Source organism: Tursiops truncatus, chromosome 17 (assembly GCF_011762595.2).
Source record: "Tursiops truncatus isolate mTurTru1 chromosome 17, mTurTru1.mat.Y, whole genome shotgun sequence".
Lineage (NCBI taxonomy): Eukaryota > Metazoa > Chordata > Mammalia > Artiodactyla > Delphinidae > Tursiops > Tursiops truncatus.
The window spans coordinates 36,569,144-36,579,087 of record NC_047050.1 but is presented as its reverse complement, the minus strand read 5'-3'; positions in this window follow the sequence as shown (position 1 = coordinate 36,579,087).

The window sequence follows — 9,944 nt, the reverse complement described above, 5'->3', positions numbered from 1 at the left end:
TATTGTATTTATAACCTTTCAAACACTATTTTATAATAATTTTTACAGCAGCACTATGAACTGGATATTATTAGACTAATTTTATGGATGAGAACTCTAAGGCACAGAGACATTAAATAACTTTCGCAATCTGTCACATATAGATTAGATAGACCTAACATTTAAATTCAATTCTGAAAGTCCCCAGAGTTCTTCAAAATGGATTGCAGCAGGGTCCAATTTTCTCTTAAAATGTCTTTTAGTATTAAGGCACCACAACCCCTACCCAGGAGGAGGAAGAAGAACCTCAATATCACATCACAACTTCATCCTACTTCTGGGCTTATAATGTGACCCTCTTCAGGAAGCATAACAGAAGACAGCTGGCTACATGAAAAAGAGAATGTAATAGTTCCCATTGATATTGGGACATCTGATCCTACAGGAACACTTAAAAGACCAACATATCTTTAATCTACTCAACTATTTGAAAAATAAAAACAATTATTTATCTCTGATTTTTTTTTTTTTTTTGCAGTACGCAGGCCTCTCACTGTTGTGGCCTCTCCCGTTATGGAGCACAGGCTCCAGACACACAGGCTTAGTGGCCATGGCTCATGGGCCCAGCCGCCCCACAGCATGTGGGATCTTCCCGGACTGGGGCATGAACCCATGTCCCCTGCATCGGCAGGCGGACTCTCAACCACTGCACCACCAGGGAAGCCCTAACTCTGATTTTTGCATCAGTTCTGGTAGACATTACAGCATGAGAAAATTGCCTAGAAAGCAGTCAGTCATGATCTATCCCTCATCCTGGATATTCCCCACCAGTAAAGAATATAGGATTAATTCAGTGAACGACAGGTTGCTAAAGGATTCTTTTTTTTTTTTTTTTTTGTCCAGTATCTATGCATTTGGCTGACTGACAAAAAAACATTATTTATTTATCTATTTAAAATACAGTTTTATTTAAGACATTGAATTTTCCACTTACAACACACTGCTTATAAAGTGCAAAGTTATTTCCTTTCCTTGTGCACATATTCCATGTTCAAGTATCAAGAATGTCCAGTTATTTACTATAGCAGCTCAACTTTAAAACTGTCATGGAATTTGCTACATATTTGGGTCCTTCAATGTTTTGTGTGGAACAGTGCTAAATCTATGCTAGGTTTTAATTATCCATAACACATATATCATACATAAAATCTTTATTTCCATTAACATACAGGGAATGTACATGACTGAAATTAACTTGGGGTCAACTATGTTTTCCTTCATTAAGTCTAATTGAAACTCAAAATTATGTTTCCCATAAAAAAATTAAAATAAGGTAGTACTGCAAATTATGATATTGCTAATTTGGCAGATTTCAAATAAAAGGTGACCAAAGGTAGCCAAATTTCCAAAACGTAATGTCTTTTACTAGTGATTGCTAATTTAAGTATTTCTGTTTTGTCTCTATTAATTTCTTTTTCTAAGATTCTTACAAAAATAGAAAGCCTTATTTACTTTTTTTCTGTACAGCGTGAAAATGAAGCTTTATTGTATGTTCTGAAATGTACAATGAAAATTATATTTTCATAAAGAAAAGTAATGCTCTTAAGATGTCATGAAATGCTGCAGAACTTAAAAATACTATAATGCACTAAGATCAAAATAGCACACTAGTTAAATGCTACATCCTCTCCCTCTGTTTCAATTTATTGGATTTGGTATTAAAAATATATTTAAAATATTCATTATTGCACTGGAAAACAAAAAGTATATCCCATTTTGGTCTAGAAACTATTGGAAATTTAAAATATTCAAAGAAGATTGAATTCAATGGAAGTAGGAAACCTCACCTGGAACAAAATGACACAGAAATATTGGAATAAAAAAATAAAGAAAAACAGATAAGCCAGAAACTTGTTAAGAAAAAAATGAATAGCAACATTAATATTAGACAAAATACAATTTAAGGTAAGCAGCATTAAAGGAGGTGAAAGGGATAGTTCATACTGATTAAATATAATGTAGGAATTTTAGCAGTATATAGTAGTAATTGTTCTTTATGTATCAATGAACATAGCTACAAAATATATAAAATGAAACTGATAAATACACACAAAAAAGTAATAAATCCATAATCATAGTGACAAACTTTAGAAATTTTTGATTTGTTGAATGGCAATGTGAAAATAAGTTAGGATATAAAATATATGCATAACACAATTAACTAATGATGTAGTAGATATATGTAGAATTTTATATAAGATTGTACTCAGCAAAGGATATAAACACAAATGGAACACCAAAAGAAAACAGAAATCAAGTGACTATGTAATAATTACAAAAGGAATCTAAAAAAGATACCAAAAGATGTTATCATGGAGGCCATAATTACTGAGAATGTTGCAAGAAAATAAGAAATCAATCACAAAATCATAACACTTCTTCAGGCTCCCTCCAAATATACAAACATATTGATTAAAGAAAATGTTTCTAAATAACGTTAAGAAATACTAATGATAAACTTTTAAAGGGTAAAAGACACTATTTATTAAAGTGTATACTCTATGTCCATGATAGAACACAGGTAAAAATTTATAGACCCAAATGCACTATTAGAAAACAATAGACTAAAAATAAATAAAAAACAGCAAACAGAAAAAAAAGTCAATAAAATTAAATATATATTAATAAAATTAAAAAATAATTTCTAAAGCTGATCAACAGAAAATAAAAGCAAGATTTTGGAGAGATTAATATTAAAAAACTGCATTTTAAAAAAAAATATTTCTGATCTGATTGTTATGATTTCTTTCCTTCTACTAATTTTTTTTTTTTTTTTTTTTTTTTTTTTTTTTGTGGTTCTTGTTTCTTTTTGTTCTTCTACCTCTAATTACTTTAGGTGTAAGTTTAGGTTGTTTATTTGAGAGTTTTCTTGTTTCTTGAGGTAGAATGGTATTGCTATAAACTTCCTTGTTAGAATAGCTTTTGCTGAATTCCATGGTTTTGGGTGATCGTATTTTCATTGCCTTTTGTTTCTAGGTATTTTTTTATTTACTCTTTGATTTCTTCAGTGATCTATTGGTTGTTTACTAGTGTATTGTTTAGCCTCCATATGTTTGTATTTTTTACAGTTTTTTCCTGTAATTGATATCTAGTCTCATAACATTGTGGTCAAAAAAGATACTTGGTATGATTTCAATTTTCTTAAATTTACTGAGGCTTGATTTGTGATCCAAGATGTGATCTATCCTGGAGAATGTTCCATGTGCACTTGAGAAGAAAGTGGACCATGTTGGTTTTGGATGGAATGTCTTATAAATATCAATTAAGGAAACAATAGTGAAGATCAATAAAACTAAAAGTTGGTTCTTTGAGAAGATAAAAAATAATGATAAACCATTAGACAGACTCATCAGGAAGATAAGGGAAGACTCAAATCAACAGAATTAGAAATGAAAAAGGAGAAGTAACAACTGACAACACAGAAATACAAAGAATCATGAGAGACTACTACAATCAACTATATGCCAATAAAATGGACAACCTGGAAGAAATGGACAAATTATTAGAAAAGTGCAACCTTCCAAGGTTGAACCAGGAAGAAATAGAAAACATAAATAAACAAATCACAAGCACTGAAATTGAAACTGTGATTAAAAATCTTCCAACAAACAAAATCCCAGTGCCAGATGGCTTCACAGGTGAATTCTATCAAACATTTAGGGAAAAGCTAACACCTGTCTTCCTCAAATTCTTCCAAAATATAGCAGAGGGAGGAACACTCCCAAACTCATTCTGCGAGTCCACCATCATCACCCTGATGCCAAATCCAGACAAAGATGTCCAAAAACAGAAAATTACAGACCAATATCACTGATGAATATAGATGAGAAAATCCTCAACAAAATACTAGTAAACACAATCAAACAGCACATTAAAAGGATCATGCACCATGATCAAGTGGGGTTTATCCCAGGAATACAAAGATTCTATAATATGTGCCAATCAATCAATGTGATACACCATATCAACAAACTGAAGGAAAAAAAATGTATGATCATCTCAATAGATGCAGAAAAAGCTTTCAACAAAATTCAACATCAATTTATGATAAAAATTCTCCAGAAAGTGGGCATAGAGAGAACCTACCTCAACATAATAAAAGCCAAATATGGCAAACACACAGCCAACATCATTCTCAATGGTAGAACACTGAAAGTATTTCCTTTAAGATCAGGAACAAGACAAGGGTGCCCACTCTCACTACTATTATTCAACATAGTTGTGGAAGTTTTAGCCATGACAATCAAAGAAAAAGAAATAAAAAGAATCCAAATTGGAAAAGAACTAAAACTGTCACTGTTTGAAGATGACATGATACTATACATAGAAAATCCTAAAGATGCCACCAGAAAACTACTAGAGCTAATCAATGAATTTGGTAAAGTAGCAGGATAAAAAATTAATGCACAGAAATCTGTTGCATTCGTATACACTAATGATGAAAAATCAGAAAGAGAAATTAAGGAAACACTCCCATTTACCATTGCCACAAAAAGAATAAAATACCTAGGAATAAACCCACCTAAGGAGGCAAAAGACTTGTATGCAGAAAACTATAAGACATTAATGAAAAAAATTAATGATAATACAAACAGATGGGAAGATATACCTTGTTCTTGGATTGGAAGAATCAATATTGTGAAAATGACTACACTACCTAAAGTAATCTACAGATTCAATGCAATCCATATCAAATTACCAATGACATTTTTCACAGAGCTAGAACAAAAAATTTTACAATTTGTATGGAAACACAAAAGATCCAGAATAGCCAAAGCAATCTTGAGAAAGAAAAACAGAGCTGGAGGAATCAGGCTCCCCAATTTCAGACTATACTACAAAGCTACAGTAATCAAAAGAGTATGGTACTGGCACAAAAACAGAAATATAGATCAATGGAACAGGATACAAAGCCCAGAGGTAAAGCCACACACATATGTTCACCTTATCTTTGACAAAGGGACAAAAATATACAATGGAGAAAAGACAGCCTCTTCAATAAGTGGTGCTCGGAAAGCTGGACAGCTACATGTAAAAGAATGAAATGAGAACACTTCCTAACACCATACACAAAAATAAACTAAAAATCGATTAAAAACTTAAATGTAAGGCCAGACATTATAAAACTCTTAGAGGAAAACATAGGCAGAACACTCTATGACGAAAATCCCAGCAATGGGTTTCCCTGGTGGCACAGTGGTTAAGAATCTGCCTGCCAATGTTAAGGACATGGGCTCAAGTCATGGTCTGGGAAGATCACACATGCTGCAGAGCAACTAAGCCCATGAGTCACAACTACTGAGCCTGCGTTCTAGATCCTGTGAGCCACAACTACTGAGCCCGAGTGTCACAACTACTGAAGCCTGTGTGCCTAGAGCCCGTGCTCTGCAACAAGAGAAGCCACCCAATGAGAAAAGCCTGCACACTGCAATGAAGAGTAGCTTCTGCTTGCCACAACTAGAGAAAAGCCCGCGTGAAGCAACAAAGACCCAATGAAGCCAAAAATAAAAATAAATAAAAAAATAATTTTTAAAAGAATCACAGCAAGCTCCTTTTTGACCCACCTTGTAGAGTAATGGAAATGAAAGATAAAAACAAATGTGACCTAATGAAAGTTCAAGTTTTTGCACAGCAAAGGAAACCATAAACAAGATGAAAAGATAACCCCCAGAATGGGGGAAATATTTGCAAACGAAGCAACGGAAAAAGGATTAATCTCCAAAATAAACAAGTAGCTTATGCAGCTCAATATCAAAAAAAAACAATCAAATCCAAAAATGGGTGGAAGACCTAAGAACACATTTCTCCAAAGTAGACATACAGACTGCCATTATACACAAGAAAAGATGCTGAACATCACCAATCATTAGAGAAATGCAAATCAAAACTACAATGAGGTAACACCTCACACTGGTCAGAATGGCCATCATCAAAACATCTACAAACAATAAATGCTGGAGAAGCTGTGGAGAAATGGGAACCCTCCTGCATTGTTGGTGAGAATGTATATTGATACAGCCACTATGGAGAACAGTATGGAGTTTCCTTCAAAAACTAAAAATAGAACTACCATATGACCCAGCAATCCCGCCACTAGGCATATACTCTGAGAAAACCATAATTCAATAGAGACTGGTGCCACCATGTTCATTGCAGCACTATTTACAATAGCTAGGACATGGAAGCAACCTAAGTGTCCATCAACAGATGAATGGGTAAAGAGAATGTGGTACATATATACAATGGAATATTGCTTGACCATAAAAAGAAACAAAATTGACTTATTTGTAGTGAGGTGGATGGACCTAGAATCTGTCATACAGAGTGAAGTATGTCACAAAGAGAAAAACAAATACCATAGGCTAATATATATATATATATATATATATATGGAATCTAAAAAAAAAAAAATGGCTCTGATGAATCCAGGGACAGGACAGGAATAAAGACGCAGAGGTAGAAAATGGACCTGAGAACACGGGGTGGGAGAAGGGTAAGCTGGGACGAAGTGAAAGAGTAACATTGACATATATACACTACCAAATGTAAAGTAGACAACTAGTGGGAAGGAGCTCCATATCACAGGGAGATCAGCTCCATGTTTTTTGACCACCTACAGGGGTGGGATAGTGAGGGTGGCAGGGAGATGCAAGAGGGAGTGCATATGGGGATATATGTATACATATAACTGATTCACTTGTTATACAGCAGAAACTAACACAACATTGTAAAGTAATTATACTCCAATAAAAGTGTTTAAAAATAAATAAATAAGAAATAGAAGATATTGCAACAACAGCAACAACTAAAAACTAAAAATAGAACTACCATATGACCCAGCTGTCCCACTACTTGGCATATACCCTGAGAAAATCGTAATTCAAAAAGATACATGTAGCACAATGTTCATTGCAGCACTATTTACAATAACCAGGACATGGAAGCAACCTAAACGTCCATCGACAGACAAATGGATAAAGAAGATATGGCACATATATACAATGTAATATTATTTAGCCATAAAAAGGAACAGAATTGAGTTATTTGTAATGAGTTGGACTGACCTAGAGTCTGTCATACAGAGTGAAGTAAGTCAGAAAGAGAAAAACAAATACCATATGCTAACACACATCATGGAATCTAGATAAACGGTACTGATGAACCTACTGACAGGGTAGGATTAAAGATGCAGATGTAGAGAAAGGACTTGAAGACACAGTGGGGGAAGGGGAAGCTGGGACGAAGTGAGAGAGTAACATTGACATATATACACTACGAAATGTAAAATGGATGGCTAGTGGGAGGCTGCTGCATAGCACAGGGAGATCAGCTTGATGCTTTGTGACGACTTAGACTTAGAGGGGTGGGATAGGGAGTTGGGAGGGAGGCTCAAAAGGGAGGGGATATGGGGATATATGTATACATATAGCTGATTCACTTTCTGTTAGTTTCTGTACAGCAGAAACTAAGACAACATTGTAAAACAATTATACTCCAATTTAAAAAAAAAAAACTGGAAAGTATGGTCATGAAAAAGGGGAGAACACATTAGAAACTCAAACTGACAAAGTTATTGAAATAACTTTACAAGTTATTTAAGATATTGTAAGAGAATGTAGAATTCTAGGCCATAAATTTTTAAGCCTACATAACATGTATATGCTTTTGGGAAAATGAATTTTTAAGTGTGTTCAAGAGAAAGTAGAACAATTGAATTAAACCTTTAACCCCAGAGTAAACTGAAGCAGTATCAAGACCAGAAGATTTTTCCCTAGATAGCGAGTTCTGGTAAGACTCTACTAAATAAACAATTTTCTAACTTCTGCAAAAGATTCCCAGAGCAAAGAAAATAAGGTGAAGCTACCTACCTCTTTTTATTAACCTAATATATTCAACAGTTACCAAAACTGGGAAATGATAGTAAACACACCCACACACACATACATGCCCCACAATATGCCAATTACACTTCCTAAATAGGTACAAAAAAACATATAAAGTATTAATCAGCCAAATTAGGCAGCATGATAAAAAGAAAAAAAGGCACGGCTCAGTAGTGTTTCTCCATGATAAAATATATTCTCACATTAGAATATCTACTGATGTAATAACTGTAAAATGCTGTTGTTTATTTCAATGGGTAATAATAAACATTAAATAGAAACAAATATTCATTCCTAATAAAAATATTTAACAAAACAAATCTAGATTAGAACATACTTAATAAAGTACCAGAGATTTAAGTGAACGTCATGTCACAATGCTGAAACGTTAGAAATATTTCAAATTAGAATTGATACACAAGATGAAGATTCTCTTTATTGTTGCTATTCTTCAACATCATATTGGAAGTCCTAGCTAAGGGAATAATAAAAATAAAGTGGTATATATATTGGAAAGGAGAAAAAACTCTTATCAGTCATACATGATTCCAAATTCCAAGACAGTTTATCATTATTTGTACATGATTCTAAATTTCAAGAGAATCAACAAACTTTTGTAGCAGCTAAAAAATTAAACCAAGTTGAATGGCTGTATACATGATCAGTTTGCAAAAATCAATAGCTTTCCCACAAACCAGTAGTAAGCACTTAGAAAATATAGTGCATGTAGTAAATGCAATTCATAAAACCACAAAAAATACAATATTCCAAAAAAAATCTAAAAATAAATATGCATGACCTGAATGGAAAAAATTATGCAACTTCAGTTAATGAGATCTAAAAAAAAGACATACTATGTATGTTCAAGAGTAAGAACACTCAATATTATAAAGGCATCTAAAAATCAATATAGGCATACCTCATTTTATTGCACTTCACTTTATTGCATTTTGCAGATACTGTGTTTTTTACAAATTTAAGGCAACCCTGCACTGAACAAGTCTACTGGCACCATTTTTCCAACAGCACTTGCTCATCTCATGTCCCTGAGTCACATTGGTAATTCTTGCAATATTTCAAACTTTATTATTATTATATTTGTTATGATGATCTGTGATCAGTGATCTTTGATGTTACTAATGTAACTGCAGATGTGGTGGAAATAGCAAGAGAAGCAGAATTAGAAGTGGAGCCTGAAGATGTGACTGAAATGCTGCAATCTCATGATAAAACTTTAATGAACGAGGAGTTGCTTCTTATGGATGAGCAAAGAAAGTGGTTTCTTAGGATGAAATCTATCCTTGGTGAAGATGTGAACACTGTTGAAATGACAACAAAGGATTTAGAACATTACATAAACTTAATTGATAAGCAGGGGCAGGATTCAAGAGGTTAAGCCTCCAGTTTTGAAAGAGGTTCTTCTGTGGGTAAAATGCTATCAAAAAACATTGCATATTACAGGGAAATCATCCATGAAAGGAAGAGTCAATCAGTGCAGCAAACTTTATTATTGTCTTGTTTAAAAAAATTGCTAGAGCCACACCAGCCTTCACCAACCATCTTGATCAGTCAGCCACCATCAACATCAAGACAGACCCTCCATCAACAAAAACAATATGACTCACAGAAGGCTCACATGATGGTTAGCGTTTTTTAACAATAAAGTATTTTAAAATTAAGGTATGCATATTGTTTTTTTAGACATAATGCTATTGCACACTTAAGAAACTGTAGTGTAAACATAACTTTTTTATCCACTGAGAAACCAAAAATTTGTGTGACTCACTTTACTGTGATACTCACTACATTGTGGCATTCTGCAACGAAACCCACAGTATATCCAAAATATGCCTGTAATGAATATCAGTGAAATACCCACCAAAACATGGATAATATTTTTGTGGAATTTGAAAAAATGATTCTCAAATATATATGAAAGTTGAGAGTTCCATATCTAGTGATATTTTATTGAACCTAAATATCCCGATTGACCTCTGGAATTCTTCATGCTGAAAACAAATA